Source organism: Artemia sp. Qi Xiang Cuo, chromosome 6, assembly GCF_049724085.1.
Source record: "Artemia sp. Qi Xiang Cuo chromosome 6, ASM4972408v1, whole genome shotgun sequence".
In the NCBI taxonomy this organism is placed as follows: domain Eukaryota; kingdom Metazoa; phylum Arthropoda; class Branchiopoda; order Anostraca; family Artemiidae; genus Artemia; species Artemia sp. Qi Xiang Cuo.
Genome location: NC_142799.1, coordinates 35,339,223 through 35,356,415, shown reverse-complemented (window position 1 = coordinate 35,356,415; position 17,193 = coordinate 35,339,223). Strand labels below are relative to the sequence as shown.

At 35.1% G+C, this 17,193-nt stretch overlaps 1 protein-coding gene across 2 annotated transcripts in view; it reads right to left on the bottom strand.

Annotated features, from left to right (window-relative positions):
- The window catches only part of LOC148951166 (uncharacterized), a 91,770-nt gene extending 75,217 nt beyond the window's left edge, over positions 1–16,553 (bottom strand). The window contains exon 1 of one of the 2 annotated variants that reach the window (XM_089090691.1): positions 16,535–16,553. The gene's annotated coding sequence lies outside the window, so the exon portion shown is untranslated. Of the gene's footprint in view, positions 1–16,433; positions 16,473–16,534 lie in introns of those variants that run through there. The other variant, XM_089090690.1, reaches the window with a different exon arrangement.
- Positions 16,554–17,193: the final 640 nt, after the last annotated feature.

Genomic DNA, 17,193 nt, shown 5'->3' with positions numbered 1-17,193 from the left:
TATTAAGTATATAAAGGGTTCGCCCTCTAGCCTATATCTCACCCTATACTTAGCTAGCTCAATTGCTACCTATTCAGAAAATTAAAAGGGGGCATTGTATATTCAATTTTATATTATCCAAGCACAAAAAAAAGTCAAAACGGAAAGGTACAGACATTACAATCTTCAGAACTAAATAACGAAGTATTTAAAAACACAGAAAAAAAGGAAGACAAACAGATTGGATACGAATAAACTTCGAACTCTAGTGTAGAGAGAAAGATATTGAAGAGGGAGGTAACCTTTCATATCTGCCGAAACTAATATGCAAATTATTAATTTTTCATATACAATGAACCAAAATCAAAGTGAACATGCCTCTCTTTTTTGAATATTTACTAAAATTAAAATACATGGATCATTTAATATTTAATGATGAAGGAAGCTTTTTAAAAGAGGCAACGACACAGTGTAAGGAAAGAATTTCTTCCTTAACTTAATGACGAGACAATTTCTTTTTATTATAATAATGAGAAAATTTTACTCACCAGAAGTTGCTTAGAATTTTCCATTTCTATGTAAATGTTCACAAAAAAAATGCCAGTAGTGTTAAGTTGAATGAACTATTCAAAACTGATGAAAATCCTAATTTGAAACCTGAATATATACAAAAAATAATTGAATAATAGCGAAAACAAGATACGTTGGTTTTAAAATACAGGTTTATCACTAAAAAAAGACATGTATATACCTTGAACTAGAAATTGCGTAAATCTCTTGGCAAAGATGTAATGCCTTGTAGAATAGGACTACTATAAAAACCTGTTTGGTACATAGGGCCCGTAGAATTCAATATTAGCATTCTACTATCATATCAAGTTACTTTTCTCTACGTATCATGGATGAAGGTTTTAATCAAGCAATTATTTACAACTTCAAATTAAAATTTACATGTTAGCACACTAATCTTTTTAACCCTTTCAGTCAAGAACTTTTATCCAATTATTAAGTTTAAATCTAAAGTAGCAACTTCTATTCGCGATAGAATCTCTTTCTTATTCAAAAGAGCAAAAGAGAGGATAGTATTTCCCTCAACTATTTCCCTTTCTCAAGGGAGATGGAGAAGATCCTCTTAACTAATTTCAATGATCAACTTCTTGCACTAACTTGACAAATTAAGGATCAATATCAAAGATTAAAATAAACCCTATAATAGGTTTATTTTATTATAAATTTATTATAATATTAATATAATATATTAACATAATATTAATATAATATATTAACATAATATTAATATAATATATAATATTAATATAATATATAATATTTTATTATAATATTAATAGCATCATTAATACAAGGTACTTGTCCACACGCATAATGGAAGAAGGTATTAGTCGAACAATTGTTTACAACTTCAAATAAAATTTTACACTAAAATACTAGCAGCATGACCCCCTTAAGTCATGAACTTTTAAATCAATTATCGAAAGTCGAGTTTTGATTTAATTATTCGAAAGTGTAACTCCTTTTCCAGATTTTCTACTCAAAAGAGTTAGCAAACAAGGGTTTATTTTCCATAAGGTATTCTAATGCCATGATTATGGCATTTAACTCTGCAGACATTATAGATACATTATTATACAATCTCTCGCCCATTGCAATTTTCAGGTGAGGAAGGAAAGCACCACTTGCGACCTTGTCATTCATTTTGGGCCCATCAACAAATATTTGGAAATAGTTTTTATAAGTAATTGTATTAAGTTCAGCAATTTTTTCCTGGACAAAAACAATGGGGATTAAATCTTTAGTGCACTTTGAGAAATCAGTATTTATTATGGGGATTGACCAATTCCATGGAAGGGATTGGGGGAAAGTAGGTGCAATGGACTTTGTGGATACAGGGAACTTCTTCTGAATATTGGCATACTCATCTGCAATGTCTATATACATGGCTGGATTTCTTAACCAACTATGTAGGGTGTGTGAGCTATTTGATTCAATTTTTGTAAGATGTTTTGTCAAGAGAAAGCTTCTTCTTCTTTTATTTAACAGCAGCCGGGCTTTTCAGTAATACTATTTAGCCCTTTTCCTTTTGCTTCACTCTGTGGGCTATAGAGCTACTGGCTTGATTGCCTCGTGTTTATTAGATATTTTCAGATATCCTTCAGTAGATTTTTCAACTCTAGGAGTTCAATTATGAGATGATAGATGTCGATTTCTATGCTCTGTGTGCAGGTATTGTTGGCTAGGCTCTTGGGTGATAGTGAGATTTTGTGGTGTTTGAAGCATTTTAACAGTTTACAAAGCAAGGTATGTTGTGCAGACGTCAGCATATTACATTCAAATGGGCAATGGTCAATTGTTTCGTTATTCATATTACAATGCCTGCAAAGAGGAGACAGGGGAATTGAACCACTTGAATTAGAAAACTTATACGAAAATGCAAGAAAATTTAGTCCATTTGTTCCAGAACAAATTCTATGATAAATTTTAGAAAAATACTTATTGGGAAAGGGGGAAAGGATAGGATTAATCTTATCAAAATTAATATCTGATAGTCTCCATCGATAAATATCTCTAATCGGGATTGGTCTCCCACTTGGCTGGTCAATACTTATAGCATTTTTTGGTATTTCATCAACCTGATGATTACCACTTATGCCAGAGTGGCTAGGAATATACTGAAAATAAGTTCTTATGCCACTTGAAGCAAGATTATCTATAATACTGAGACAATGTTAAGTGTCAATGTCCAACTTATACTGAGGAGCTGAGGCCAGCAACTCAAGGCTTGATAAAGAGTCGGAATATACAACAATATTATTTGAATTTGCAATCAGAGGTTGGTTATTCTTAAGGTGTCCTAATGCCATGATTATGGCATTTAACTCAGCAGACATTATAGATAAATTATTATATAATCTCTCGCCCATTGTAATTTTCAGGTGAGGAAGGAAAGCACCACTTGCTACCTTCTCTCCAAGCTACGTCTCTCCCTTCTGTTTTTCATTCTTCTTCTTCTATTTCAAAGCAGGCGGGCTTTTCAGTTGATACTATTTAGCCCTTTTCCTTTTGCTTCACTCTGTGGGCTACAGAGCTACTGGGTTGGTTGTCTCTTATTTATTAGATATTCTCAGATATCTTTCAGTAGATCTTTCGACTCAAGGAGTTCAAATATAAGATGAAGGATATCGATTTCTGTGCTCTGTGTGCAGGAATAGTCGGCTAGGCTCTTGGCTGATAGTGAGATTTTGTGCTGTTTGAAGCACTTAAACAGTTTATAATGCAAGGTATGCTGTGCAGACGTCAGTATACTACATTCAAATAGGCAGTGGTCAATTGTTTCATTATTCATAATACTATACCTGCAAAGAGGGGACAGGGGAAATGAACAACTTGAATTAGGAAACTGATATGATAATGCAAGAAAGTTTAGTCCATTTGTTCCAGAACGAAATCTGTGATAAATTTTAGAAAATTACTTATTGGGAATGGGGGAAAGAGTAGAATTTTTCTTATTAAAAATAATATCTGATACTCTCCATCGGTAAATATCTCTAATGGGAATTCATCTCCCACTTGGCTGGTCAATATTTATAGCATTTTTTGGTATTTCTTCAACCTGATGATTACCACTTATACCAGAGTGGCTAAGAATATACTGAAGATAAGTTCTTATGCCACTTGAAGAAAGATTATCTATATTACTAGGACAATGATAAGCTTCAATTTTCAGCTTATACTGAGGAGCTGAAGAAAGCAACTTAAGGCTTGAGAAAGAGTCAGAATAAACTATAATATTATTTGAAATAGCAACCCACGGTTTAATTTCTAAAAAATGTTCTAATACCATGATTATGGCATTTATCTCTGCGGAAATTATTGATACAATATTTTATAATCTCTCACCCATTGCAATTTTCAGGTGAGGAAGGAAGGCACCACTTTCTACCTTCTCATTCATTTTGGACCCATCAACAAATATTTGGAAAGGGTTTTTATAAGTAATTGCATTAAGTTCAGCAAATTTTTTCTGGACAAAAGCAATGGGGGTTAAATCTTTAGTCCACTTTGAGAAATCAGTATTTATTATGGGGATTGACCAATTCCATGAAGGGTATTGGGGAAATTAGGTGCAATAGACTTTGCGGGTACAGGGAACTTCTTCTGAATATTGGCATACTCATCTGCAATGCCTATATACATGGCTGGATTTCTTAACCAATTATGTAGGGTGTGTGAGCTATTTGATTCAATATTTGTAAGATGTTTTATCAAGAGAAATCTACGTCTCTCCCTTATTATTTTTAATCCACTCTCCAGGAGCAGAAACTTGGTGCTTGTGGGTTTCCAAAGACCAAACATGAAACATTTTATATAGTTTTGTATTGTCTAAATTTTTTGTATCTGGGTCTTTGCACATGCACCATAGACGATGAGCCCAAAGTCAATACGGGATCTTATTTGTGATTTGTATAACTGGAGTAAGGTTTTCTCCTTAAATCCCCAGGGTGTGGAAAGAAGTCTTTTTAGTATAATTGTTTTTCTATAGTTTTTTTTATTGTGTTTGAAATGTAGAGGTGGAAATTAAGTTTTTGGTCAAGCATGAGACCTAGGTAATTAATATGATTATCTTCTGGAATAGTTGTTCCATTTACAGTTAGTCTTGCATTAACATGATTTCGCGTTTGGTGAAATTGGGTTATTTTTGACTTGGTAGGTGCAATGGGTAAATCTGAATGTTGAGAGAGTTTTTCAAACTGGAAAAGTGACTTTTGCAGCTTTGACTGTGCAATCTCAAAGGTTTTGCCAGATGACCATAGCACCTGATCCTCAGCATATTGTAGATTCGTGTGGGGTAGGTTCATGTCCCAGAGAAACAAGGCAAAAAGGAGGCAGCTGAGAACTGCTCCCTCAGGAAGGTCCTTGGTTATTGTCTTTTGGGGTGAAGAGGCTGAACCTACAAGAACAATGAAACTTCGCAATTCTATGAAACATTTTATAAAAGATACTAGCTTGGGGGGTAGTCCAAGGCTTTCAAGTTTAGTTAAAAGGATCTGGTGTTTCATATTGCCATATGCCCCTACAAAGTCTAGGAAAGCAGAAACTAGGACATTTTTTTTAGAATGATTCATTTATTGCATTTGTTAACCATATGAAAGCATCTGTTTAGGAATGGTGTTTCCTGAAGCCAGTTTGAGTGTGAGGGATCATATTATTTTTTTCCACTAACCAGAGGAGATGGTAATAGATCATTTTCCCCATTATTTTCCCCATTACAAGAGTAATCATTATGGGCCAAAAAGACTCAGATTGTTTTTTGGGTTTTTATTTCTTTAGGATTGGTAAGAGGGACAAACATTTCCAGGTATAGGGGAACATAGATGAAGCCTAAGCATAATTATAACAACTTAGAAGTTCCTGTTTGTATGAAGGGGTGAGATTCTTCATCCATGTAGGGTGAATATTGTCATAGCTGCCTCTAGTCTTAGTCCTACTATGATGAATTGAATTTTTCATGTCCTGGATTGAAAATGGGCTGATTATTTACTCGGATCCTGGGCGAGGTTGGTAACTTGGGTTTATAGGAATTGGGGGTAGTTTGCTACAATTGTGTGATGTTAGCTTATTAACAAAAAGAGTGGCAAATAGCTTAGCTTTTTCATTATCATTGTCATACTGGGTATTATTATGTATAAGCTCATACAGGAGTGGGTTGGGGGAAGTCTTTTTCCCACAGATGTGGGTTATGACTTTATGTATAATTGGCTCATGTGTTTCTCTGGAGAGATTATTTGCAAAATTATTCCAGTAGTTATATGACTCCAATAGCTCCAATAGCTTTCTATGACTCCAATAGCTCCGCAAAAGTTATTTCTTCCCACAAATTTCACAATTTATATTTTTGTTACCCTCTTTCCTCATACTTTGAGGGCAGGCTTGACAAGTATGGCAGCAAAATTTGTTACCTGTTACCAATCCCGGTAATCACAGAAAAGATATTTTTTCAAATTATTACGATTTCCATTTTTTTTTGGGAGGTTTTTGCCACTCAATAGTAAATGTGTCAGTTTCTGTAGCTTCATAGAACTCTATTTCCCTTTTTTGTTACCTACAGCCAAGAGAGCCATAAAATGGACACCCTACTTGCTTAAATAGGATATTTTTTTCTTCTTTTGGAGACAACAGCTCCTACTTCAAACACTAAAGAGAAATTTCCATAAATATCCCTGTAATACTGGTAATGGGCCATTTTTACCTTCACTTTTTTGTTTACGAAAAAAAAGACATCTTTTTCTATGCGTTACCACACAATAAACGTTTTAACATGTTAATTTTCCATATTCAATTTTGGATATGTTAATAAGCCTATTTTTCTCTATAAAATGGTATAAAAATCAATCTTGTTGCAATTAGTTCAAGGTTTACCCTTTTTCTTGTTTAATTATTGTGCTGTTATGCCCCTAAGCCTTCTAAATGTCAGAGCATCATTTGCACTTTACTGAAAACAAATTTTTATTTGAGCAGTATGTTTTATTTGCCTTAATATCAACAAAAAAGATAGAAAATCACGATTATAACCAAGATTTCTGAAGAAGAACTAATATAAAAGTTGACTGAATGTTTAATATAGGCTATAATAACACTCTTCCCTGAAAGACTTGACAGTTTTGTATATGTTAAAATTGTAAAAGAGAAAATAGAAAATCTTTTTGTGATACATTTTGTGTTAATTGCTTGATTGTTTAAATACATACTTACTTAAATATTTGTCTTTTGATTTAGTTCTCAACATACTACAAAAGTGTAAACTTAAAATACACAGCCATTCCTGAGATATTGCAGATACGCCCTTTTGAAAACCTGGATGTATAGAGCGTCGTTTGATTTATTTCAGCATCTGTCTCAACCTGTTCTGAAAGTTCCAATTTGACACTCTATGCCATTCCCAAGGTTTTCTGGATACACCCTTTTGACAACCTGGATACACATAGTATCTTTTGATTTAGTTAAACATGACCTGAAAGTTTCAACTTAGTGCCTTTAGGCATTCATGAAATACTAGAAATACACTATTTTGACAACTTGGATGAACATACTGTCTTTTGGATTCAGTTCATCAACCCCATCAATATGCCCTGCAAATTTCAACTTAATACCCTTAGCTATTGCCAAGATATTGCAGATATGCCCTTTTTAAACCTGGATATACTCATTGATTCAGTTCAATATCACTCCCAACATTTCCTGAGAGATTTTATTAATTATCCTTAGCCATTCTTGAGATATTGGAGATACGCCTTTTTGACAACTTGGATATGCATTGTATCTTTTGATTTAGTTCAACATTCCTATAAGTTCCAACTTGATATACTTAGCCATTCTTGAGATACTGCTAATATGCCCTGTCAACTACCATGATGGATGCACATAGCGTCTTTTGATTTAGTTCAATATCCCCTGAAAGCTTTAACTGAATTCAATTAGAACATATTGCCTTTTGATTTAGTTTAACATCTCAATGACATGCCCTAAAGAATTTAACATAATACCCTTAGCCATTCCTGATATATTGCAGATATGCCCTTCTGACAATCTGGATGCATATAGTGTTTTTTGATTTAATTCAACATTTTTCTCAACATTCCCTGAGTTTTCACCTTAATACCCTCAACCTTATTGGAGAGACACAGATTCAAACATTTCCTCCTTTCCCAATAATAAAACCTATTTGTAAACAGAGGGCACCTTGTATAAGTTGTGACCCTTGTCCTACAGACTCTGTGTGAGGGAGGGAGGGGGGGGGGGGATCATGCCACCCCTTAAGGCATAGACATTGGACCTTTTGCCTATTTTGAACAAATGACTGCCTGAAAATTAGCATTGGATGCCTTTGGGGGTTGATAGGGAGAGTAAGCTAAGAAGTGTATGGGAGGGACAGATTACTGTCCAATCACTTTTGATTCTTAACAAGCGCACTAGAACTTTCAATTTGCAGCCAAATAAATAAAAGTTCAAATAGGGATAAATTAGACAATGATAATTTCACAAAAAATACTAGATATTTCGGTCACATATGCAGTGACAGTCTTCAGTAGCAATACTGACTAATACTAATGTATTACTACTGATGATGGCCACTGCATATGTGACCAAAATATCTGGTATTTTTTTTGTGAAATTATCACTGTCTATTTAAAGGATCTATCCCTATTTCAACTTTTATTTATTGTCATAGAAAGGCAGTGTGGTCTTCGAAATTCACCAGCCAAATAAGACCCAGCAAAAGTTTATACGGCAATATTTTCCATACAAATTGGCCAGGTGAAAAAAATAATAAAAAATAAATGATAACACTTTGAAGCCATACCACTCTTTACTTAGGCAGAAATATTGATTTGTCCATGCAAACGTGTCTTTTTTAACTTAATAATCAACAGCCCCAAACCATACTTCTTGCTTTTCATTTTTAATATTCCTTACCTAGAAATCACGTTCTAATTGCACCAAAATGCAACCACTGATTAACCTAAAGCTGTGTTTTAATTTTGGCTTTTTACTGATAAACCAAAAAGCAGATCAACCATAAAACTGTGAAAAAACTGTTATTTTGCTTCAGCATATGAAAATAGGGTTTCCAAAAGACTGATTTAGGCTATTCAGCACTTTGTCCGTAAAGCTAAAAATGAGCAGCTAAAAAAATAGTTTTTTTTTTGTCCACTATACAGACACAAACTGTTAGCAAACAATTTTCCCAACAATTATGTTTCTGCTTTCCCAACAAAAAAAGTTAGTTAGCCTTGTTAGAGAATTTCTGTAACAAATCAAATCATCAATGGAGAATCAGAAGCAAAATATTCAAAATTAGATTACACAGCAAAGTACAATAGCTAGTTTCTTATTGTCTAAAAATAAAGGATTTGTTTCTAATCTTTGTTTTTCTTAGATGAGGCTCCTTTGGTCCTTTCAACATACCCTGTAAGTTTAAAGCCAATTGACAAAAAAAATCAGACTTTTTGCAATATAAATCAATACAAGAAAAATTCCATCCCCAATTTTTTGTCCTCATTAAGGTCACCTTAGTCCAGTAAACATACTCTGAAAGTTTCAAGCAAATTAGAGAAAAACACTACTTGGCCAATTTTATAGAGTCACAAATCAATACAGCCTTTTTTTGTCCTTTCAAGTATATTTTGTCCAGTCTACGTCTCCAGTTAATTTCAAGCTGACCAGAGACAAAAATTGAAAATAAAATAATTTTAAGCCTATTTCAGAAGTCACGGATCAGTAAAACCACTCTGTCAATATGGTTTGTTTTCATCAAGACCTTCTTTTCCCTGTCCACGTGCCTTGAAAATTTCAAGCAAATAAAAAAAAATAAATACTTTTTTTGGATATTGTTGCATGCTTAATTGTTGCAACCAACTTTTTTTTTAAAGTTTTTCAACTTCATTCACTGGACCAGGGACAGCTCCCTTGGTCAACTTTAGATACCTTTTAAGTTTAAGCCAACTGAAAAAAAAACAAAGATTTTAGCACATTTTTGCATATATATGGTGTAGGTATTTGAACTTTTATTTGTTTGACCTAGTTGAACTTTTATTTGTTTGACAAATATTCATGTGTTACAAATTCATAGAACCACATTTTTTTCAAAATGTTTTGTCTTCATGGAGGCCTACCTGGCCATGTATACATGACCAGCGAGTTTCAAGCCTATCAGAAACAAACAAAATTGAGGGTAGTTTTTAGTGATTATACTTAAAAAAGCATCATACAGCCAAAATTAGTTTAACTCTTTTTTCTACATTTGGGTTCCCTGGATATAACTCTCAAGCCGATTAGAGAAACAAAATTTATTGACAGGTTTCTGGGAGCCATAAATCTTTATTTTTGGGCCAGCCAAAAAGGTTTTTCAAGTTTTTTTTGTGCTTTGGGAGCCTGTTAACCCAGGAACTTATGGATATATAGCTTGAAGTTGTTCAACCAAAGCTTATTGATCCTTTTTCTGGTCTAATTTTGGGAAAACCAGTATTTTGAAAGAACAAAAACTTGACCCTTGTATCCCTTCCCCAAAAGCAATATCTGAAGTCCTCTTTCCCCATCCAACAACACTCATGGGATTTTTTTTTTTTACACCAGTCTCCCAAACCTTACCTCAGATATTGGAAATACATTTTTTTTTTATAGTTAGAACTCCTTGAAACTTTACACAGGAACTTAAAGTGCAAAAACTTTTAGATAGATTGATGACATTTTTTTTTGCCAGTCACTTCCTACTCTATCCCACTCCAAAATTCAGACTCAAGGTCCACTTTCACCTCCCCTGCCAAACCCTAAGAAATTAGTAACTCAATCACAAAAGATGTTCCCAAGATATTGCAAAAATGGAATTTTTATAACCTGGGTGCAAATGGTGTCTTTCAATCCATCTTGCTCCTTCACAGTGAACAGATTCTAAATTCCACAGGGCCTTAAAGTGAAAAAAAACTTTTAGGTTCCCTTAAAAGTCTCCCCATTGATCATGCAGCTAGTTCCTTTGGGATGGAAATCAATGCTAACAAGACAAAAGCCATGAAGGTAACACTGCATATAGATACAGGCCTTCAACCCAGCAAAATTATGATCCAGGGGGAAGAGATCGAGTGGGTTGACCATTTCATTTACCTAAGAAGTGAGCTGACGTCCACAAACGACTCTTCAAAAGACATTAAACGACGCCTCGCCCTTGCCTCAGCATGCTTCAAGTCATTGCAATCGATCTGGAAAAACAAACATCTGTCGCTGAAACTAAAAACCCGCCTTTTTCGAGCTCTTGTGGTTCCAGTAGCAACGTACGGAGCAGAGACATGGACCTTGAAAGCAGAAGACACACGCCGGTTGGCGGCCTTTGAAACAAAATCCCTCAGGAAGCTTGCTGGCATTGCCTACCTTGACCGAATATCAAACGAACGGCTATTGTCTTCGCTCAACTATTCCCAGACCATCCAGCTTCGATGGTTAGGCCACATTCAGCGGATGTCCCCAGCCCAACTTCCAAAAATTGCATTTGAAGGAAGGATTGATGTCTTCCGGCCAAAAGGACGACCTCCCAAGCGCTGGAGGGAAAACTTTCCCAGCCATCCCCTGTTGGTACTCCTTCAGACTGCAGCAAACAGGGAATCGTATAAGAAGCTTTGCCATAGTTCTGTCAGAGGAGAAGCCCCAAGTCGGCCAATCTGGCCGGATGGGAGTTAAGTAAGTAAGTAAGTAAAAAGTCTCCCCATCAATCCTAAATTTAAAGTCCTCTTGCACCCCTTCCTCAAACCCCTGAAAGTTTTAAATTTCCCAAGCAGTTTCCAAAATATTGCAGATATGCTACTTTGCTGAGCTGGTCTCTTTCAATTTATCTTCCTGCTTCACCATGAACAGATTTCCACATAAGCTGATAGTGCAGAAACTCTTTCACAGCTGAAAGACTATACTATTTACATCCCCCTGATCCATCCCCTCAATATAAAATTTGAATCCCCTAGCCCTCCTCCAATACTCCCTGAAAGTTCCAACTTGATCTCCTATATAATTATTCTTTTAGTCTCAGAATTTGTTTTACTTTTTGGGAGAGCAGACAAAAAATTTAGTATGCTATATGAGAGCAAGTCTCCTATCATTCAAACCTCCAAGAAAGGTTAGTGTGGTTAGCGTTTAATCCAAAAATAGTTTCCAAGAAAAGCTATACCCTGGGAAAATATTTGAATTCCCCTTCTCTCAATACTTCCTGAAAGTTCAAACAATGCCCTGAAAGCCATTCTAAAAATATTGCAGATATCCCTTTATCCTCCAAACATTCTTCAAAGTTTTAATTGGAGTTCACCCAAGCCCTTCTGGGGATATCGCAGATAAAATGGTATTTTCATGAGCCAGGCACCTTTGTAAAAGCTAGGGTGTCATATGCACTTAATCAAACAGTTTGTGGTAATGAACAGTAAGTAAAGAGCAACTTGGCTTAACAGCAACCAAAACTTAAAAAAATAGAATTTTTGATAGCCATTATATGCATCAGAAGAATTGCCTTTTTATGGTGACTCCAAACATATAAAGTTCCTCAAGTCTGAAGTTACCCATCAAAAAGGTACAAGCCAGAGAATGTTTGCCATACTTTTTAAAAGAGGAGAAGCAACCCCAAAAGGGCAATTGATCTTTATGAAATTCACTACATAAGAGCCCTATTATGGAAGTTTCAAGCTCCTATCAACAAAAATGTAAAATTTTGCAATTATTTTAGAAGGATAATCCTGGGTGCATGTTTATTTATTGAGTTTTTCCACGTATTATGGCATCAAAATAACAGTCTTAGAAAATCAGGACAAAGCTCAGGTGAATGGAGACTAAAAGTTCTAGTACTCCTCCTATTTAACCAAATTGCTATCATTGAAAATTCAAAGATAGTCAATCAATTAAAAACTATATATTGTGCTTCCAAGGCAGTAATGCCATGCAGTAACACATTTGTCCCTAAGGAGTAATGTAGTGAATACAAATTTGCAGTTAATAAGTTGATTCACTTGATGTTGATAAAATTATATACAATGATTTGTACCTTGAATTGCAGCTAGGAGCAATCTAAGGATTTCTCCTTGTAGAGCTCTGGAATGATGACTAGTTGTATGCAGGTTCACTGGTGACCAGATGCTGTTCCTTCTTTGATACCATCCCAATTGAGTTTACCCTCTCTGGAGGACCACTCAGCATCTAGGCTTTATTTAAAAACATCAACAGATTCAGCAGTAACTGTTTCATTAGATAGCTTGTTCCAATTACTGGGAATATGTGTTGAGAAGAATTGAGTACAGGCTCTAGAAACTGTTTCAGGCTTGACAAGTTTCAGGTGATGACCTCTAGTTTTTGAATTGGTACCAACAGTAGGGAATAATCCTGGGGGAATATTAGCCCTTAATAACTTAAAGGTTAAAATAGCATCCTCTCTATTTCTCCTGTAAACAAGTGTAGGGAGACTCAGGTTTGATAGTCTTACAGAGTATGAAAGCTCTTGCATGCCAGATATCACTTTAATAGCACATCTTCAAGTACTTTTATAAAATATGGAGAGGCAAGAGACATTCCAACTTCAAGCTTAGGATGCACAAGTCCCTTATAAAGAAGACTGATGACTTTGGGGGAACAAGAGGAAATAGTACACTTAATCAGTCCCAAGGTCAAATTGGACCCAGCAGCAGACCTCTTAGCATGAGTGCTGAATTTTAATTCATTGTCAATAGAGACACCAAGATCTTGCTCATTATTTACAGAGGAGAGTCAGTGGCCTAAGAAAAAATAAGAGCAGCAGGGATTCAGATGAAGATATTAATTGTGCTTCAGCTATTATGGAGGAGGGCTGGTGGGTCATTGTGTAAGCAGGGGGGGACATTTGGCATTTCTGTGCCTGATGTTTAAAAAAGTTCATTTTTATGCATAAGTTTTGCAACTCTCTGTGAACTTACCTGTTGCTGGGGTTGAATTGAATTAGGGTTGAGTTAAGCAGGGGTCAAGTCACATGAGAACCCTTAAGCTGATATCATCACTAAAAACAAATTAACATGTACCTTTGTTTTTGCTTAATTACAATGGATGGATGCTAGCTCCCACACTTCATGGCATGAACAATTTAAATAAAATATGTATCAAGTCCAATACTATCATACTCACCATGAATTAAAGCTGGAAAGGATCTTTAATTTTATGTAATATTTCTTTGCAATTATCTAGACAGATAATCCTATGTGTTTTTAACCCCTCTTCCTTAAAGTAATACTGTGGGGGACCTGTCTTGTTATTTGGCAAATAACAATTTGTTAATGACAAACCAAGGCAGTTGCTGAATGTGTGCTCAGGATCAACAAGAACTTCTGATAGTGAAGTTAGAGACAACATGATCTTTTTTTTAAGGTACTATCCAAGTTATGTATGTATTTAAAGACATCATTTTTTTCACAAACCCTCATCACTTGTTAGACATGAATGCACAATATCTGTGTTTTCTGTTCTTAGTTAGGCCACAATGGTACTTATTGCAGATTAGGGAATAAGAATTACCCAAGTTAAGCAAAAGTCTACAAATGCAACTGCATTCCTCTACAAAAGTTTTTCACTTTGGATTGAGTTATGATTGCTAGGGAACTAAATGTTTATGATGGTGAATATACTGGAAGCTTTTGGTTGGAAAGCTATGCAGAATTCTCCAATCGAATTTCATTAAAGGCAGGTTCTTATCATAAGAATAGGAGTTTCACCACTGGGTCACCCCCCCCCCCATTATCCCTGAAAGTTTCAACTTCCCACTCAAGCTATTCATGATAGGCTATATTGTATATAGATAAACTGGGAACACAGAGTGTGCCTTTGATTTAATTTGTTACTTAACCATGAATAGATTTTAAAGCCCCTTAGGAGCTTATGGCACAAAAATCTTTAGGTTGGTTGGAGACAAAATTTTTTTAGCCCCCCCCCCCAAAAAAAAAGAAATTTGGGCATAAATTTAGAATTGTGGCCCCTCATAAGGAGACATGTTAAGAAAACAATTCTTACTTTAAAATATGTATAATGATCCTAGTTAACATATTATCCAAGGGGAGAATCTTTATCATCAAGTCTTTCCTCTAAAAATCCTTCTTTTTCCAACTTAAAAGAAAAAGTGTAAAATAAACCTCCATGCTAAAATGAAATTGCCGCTATAATAAATTGTTTTTACAGATAGTGTTCATTCTGGCCATTGTTAATTCTGTTTTTTTTTTACTGAGCAGTGGCGAAAATATTAATACAACATAACCTAGGTTAGGTTGCATTAATATTTTGTATTTTCACCACTGCTCATTAAAAAAACAGAATTAACAACAGCCAGGATAGCGCTATCTATAAAACAACTTATTTGGCAATTTATAGCAGCAATTTCAAAAGATTTAATGCATTTTGTCAGCATGGTGGTTAATAGTAATTTTTTTCTTTTAAGCTGGAAAAAGAAGGATTTTTAGAGGAAAGACTTGATGATAAAGGTTCTCCCCTTGGATAATATGTTAACTAGGATCATTATATGTATTTTAAAGTAGGAATTGTTTTCTTAACATGTCTCCTTATCAGAGGCCACAATTCTAAACTTATACCAAAATTTGAAGTGATGCTACCCCTCCCTTTGAAGAAAATTAAAGTCACACTACCCCCCCCCCCCTTCTTCCCCCAATCTGCTCTGCAAATATTGCAGGAATTCAGTTTCCATGACCTGATACAAACTCTTGTTTGATTTACTTCTGTTCCTCTCCCGAGTTAAAATTAAAGGTTCACTTGGCCATAACATTCCCTCAAAGTCTTGTTTACTTGTTAACAAAGAATAACATTTACTCAAAGTCATTTGTTTTGTCTGGTTTACTCAGGTAAGCATGTTATTTCTGCAGTATTCTATTGGGAAACTCTACAGCATAATGCCCTAAGATATGATCCCTAAGAGCTTCAAAATTACCAGACAGCCTAGACCAAAAATCTTCACCTTTTCCACTAAGAACTATGTGTGAGCAAGTGATAGTTTCAATAATTTAGGGCCTATACCTTTGTTTTCACTTTCATTCTAGCTCAATTATGTGGCCTACTGCAAATTTACCATGAAATTTACCCCTCTCCACCCCCCTAATGCACAAATATATACCCTGAATTGTTGACAGCAAAGTTTTAAATTGCAAACATTCAGTTCTATTTTAGTTGATGTCATTTGAAAAATTGAAATGGTAGGAAAACGGTTTGAATTGAAAATCAAGTATTTTGCAGGTTATACCTAACATCTTTGTGTGGTTACAAAAATGAAAAAACTTTTAGCCTTTAAGAGCTCAAGATGCAATTAGCCCCAGAAGTGATTATTGAATTATAAAAGAGCATAAAAAAGGCATCAAATGATGTTTTTACTTTCATCCTAGCTAAATTATGTACCACCTAGAAATCTACCATTTAAGTAACAGATGTAAAAACCATTAGACCCTTATAAATCAGGATTGAACAAAGATATGAAGCTCAAAACACTTTTCTTGTGCCTCATTTGAGTGGTAGACTGCATTTATTTCATTACATTCTACTTTGTAAAAAAATAATTGTAAAAGGTCATCAGGGAAAGGGGTGGATGTAGATAACCTAGCTAGGCTACTTCCAAATATCTTTCCAGGGTGTCATTAAGGCTCTGGATCCATTTCTGAGTTTCATTCACAAAACTCAGCTACTTTTCAAGACAAAGAGAAGCTTCCAATTTTACTGCTCAGTCCCAAATATCTAGGCTCATGTCATATCTAAGATCAGGAACCTGCTGTCCATGAAAGACCCATTTTAATGAAAATATTTGTCAAACACACTGGGGATATTACCCTAGGTTGGTTGGGATATTTTTCAAAATTGCAAGAAAAGGCAGAAGGTTTAGACATGCCATGTCAAGTTACCTGAATAGCTAATCTTCAAGAAATTCTGGCCATTTCATTAGTTTAAATTATTTCTTCTAGAAAAGTAAGACAGTCGGATTACCAACCTGAATTTACAGTACCTATGGAAAAAGTGCTAAAAAACCTAGGGAAGTCGTTAAAACCCTGTTACCACTTTCAGAGCATGCTCAGTAGACCACGCTGACCACCGCGACCCTGTGGCATGCCACTGGCTGACGCCGATTGTTATAATTAGAAACGAGTTTCAAATTTGTTCAAGACACCACGAGTGACGCAAAGAGACTCATCTTATATAAAGATGAGTCTGTTAAGGGAAGAGGAAGACAAACAACAAACAATAACGTATTTCAAATACCTAATATCATTTAAATTAGACCCAGTTTAGAGACCTTGACAAAATTTGAACAATGGAAGCCACAAAGCGTGTAAAAGCAAGTGGTTGCACATTTATATCTTCATTCTAGCTGGCAGGAAAGTCAAAACGGGGTGGGGGAGGGGGCAGTAAAGTCCCGAGCCTTCTAGGATCCGGTAAAATTTGGACCAACAGTCCAAAATTTTCCTGAATCCGAGAAAACACGGAAGATGTGAGGTCATTTTATGAAGGAAGAACTTCTTTTCTGGAAAAGTACATTTTATAACCTTCTAAGTTCCAAATATTTTGCCATTTCGTGGCATACTGAGTCACTTGAAAGGCAGAAACAGATTATAATTAATTCCAAGACTAAGGAAAAAAAATGAAAATTTTGCAATGAAATACCAT